The 2,039-nt window shown below is 60.9% G+C and overlaps 1 pseudogene; it reads left to right on the plus strand.

Moving 5' to 3' along the window:
* Positions 1 to 260: 260 nt before the first annotated feature.
* LOC131767696 (TNF receptor-associated factor 1 pseudogene) lies at positions 261 to 1,487 on the plus strand (annotated as a pseudogene).
* The last annotated feature ends 552 nt before the right edge of the window (positions 1,488 to 2,039 follow it).

The following is a 2,039-nucleotide window of genomic DNA, read 5'->3' on the forward strand; positions in this document are numbered from 1 at the left end:
CTCGAGACTGGCCATTCCTAGAGCCTGCAGTCACCATCCAGGGGATTTTTTTCACGATAGAGGGTAATTCCTGTCTCATCCCTGCCGTAACGTTGAACCACGCAAGCCAGCGAGAAGGTAAAATCATCAGACTCCTGCTCATCAGAGAGGGTGGCCTGGCCAGCACTCACCTCTTCTCCCAGCACAGACCCCGTGCGGCTGGTCCCCTCCCCAGAGGAGCTTGAACAGGGGCCCCCCACCAGCCAGCCGGGGGCCCCGAGATGGCCTCTGGCTCAGCCAGCAGCCCCTGGATGGCCCCCGATGAGAACGAGTTCCCCTTTGGGTGCCCTGCCCCGTCTGCCAGGTCCCACCAGGGTCCAGGCCCCTCTGCTGTGCCGTCTGTCTCTCTGAGAATGTGAGGAATGGCGAGGATGGCATCTGTCCCAAATGCAAAGGGGACAACTCCCCATCCAAGAGGCCAGGAAGCCTTCTGTCTCAGGGGCAGGATCACCCCGAGGTGGCAGTGGCTGGAGTGGGGTGCCGTTTTGCCGGTGTTGGCTGCTCCTTCAGGGGGAGCCCAAAGTTCAGGCAGGAGCATGAGGTCACCTCCCAGGCCACACACCCGAACCGCCTGTTGGGGTTCGTGAAACCCAGCTGGGCTCTGGCCTGGGGTCTGGGCCCGTGGCCCTGGAGCGGAATCTGTCAGACCTGCAGCTGCAGGGGCCTGCGGAGGCAGCTGGGGACCTAGAGGTGGACTGCTACTGGGCCCCCGGCTCCCAGAGCCGGGAGGAGCTGGCCCTGCAGCACTTCACGAAGGAGAAGCCCCTGACTGAGCTGTGCATATTTGAGAACATTGTCACCGTCCTCAGCAAGGAGGTGGAGGGCTCGCACCTGGCCCTGGCCACCTCCATCCACCAGAGCCGGCTGGACCGTGGGCACATCCTAAGCTTGGAACAGAGGGTGGTGGAGCTGTAGCAGACCCTGGCCCAGAAAGCCCGGGCCCTGGTCAAGCTGGGGCAGAGCTTCCGCCTCACTGAAGAGACCTCCTACGAGGGCACCTTCCTATGGAAGATCACCGGTGTCACCAGGCGGTGCCGTGAGTCAGTCTGCGGCAGGACCGTCAGCCTCTTCTCCCCGGCTTTCTACACTGCCAAGTATGGATACAAGTTGTGTGCCTGCGGCTCTACCTGAATGGGGACAGGACGGGGAAGAGGACCCACCTGTCCCTCTTCATCGTGTTCATGAGAGGGGAGTATGATGCTCTGCTGCCGTGGCCTTTCCGGAACAAGGTCACTTTCATACTGCTCATCCAGAACAACCGTGAGCATGCCATCGACGCCTTCCGGCCCTACCTGAACTCAGCATCCTTCCAGCAGCCCCAGAGTGAAACCAACGTGGCCAGCGGCTGCCCACTCTCCTTCCGCCTCAACAAGCTGCAGTCGCCCAAGCATGCCTACGTGAAGGACGACACCATGTTCCTCAAGTGCATCGTGGAGACAAATGCTTAGGGAAGGAGGGGCCGAGCAAGCTGCACATGGGTCCCGAGGGATCCCCCTCTCAGATGGGGGTTCAGCAAGATGACTGAGGTCTTGCTCTCGGTGCCTAAGATCCCAAGGTACAATGATGGGCCAGGGCTGGCATGGTGTGAGCTGAGTGGACAGATTGACAGTGGCTAGCCATCAGATTAGTGTGGCAGGACCTTGGAATGGGCCTGCAAAGGCAGAGGGTCCCAAAGCCGGTGGTGCAGGACTGATCTCCCTGCACTGACCATGCAGCACTGGAGTACTGAGAGCCACGCCGGCCCTGAATGTTGAGACGGACTCCGGCCAAGATGGGGAGGGTGTGGGGACCAGGCTGGGGCATGGATGGGGAGCTGGAGATGTGGGACCTCAGCAAAGAACCTTAGGGGATGGGAAGACCTCTGCAGGCCACCATAGAGAGTGAGCTTGCTCTCATCCTGCTTGGGATCAGAACCAGGACCAGGGGGTGGAAGTGACAGGTTGACAGTGCGAATCAATCTGTCCCAGCCTGGACCGAGTTCCCCAGCACTGGAGGTGAAC

The sequence above is a fragment of the Kogia breviceps genome, chromosome 13 (genome assembly GCF_026419965.1).
Source record: "Kogia breviceps isolate mKogBre1 chromosome 13, mKogBre1 haplotype 1, whole genome shotgun sequence".
NCBI lineage: Eukaryota > Metazoa > Chordata > Mammalia > Artiodactyla > Physeteridae > Kogia > Kogia breviceps.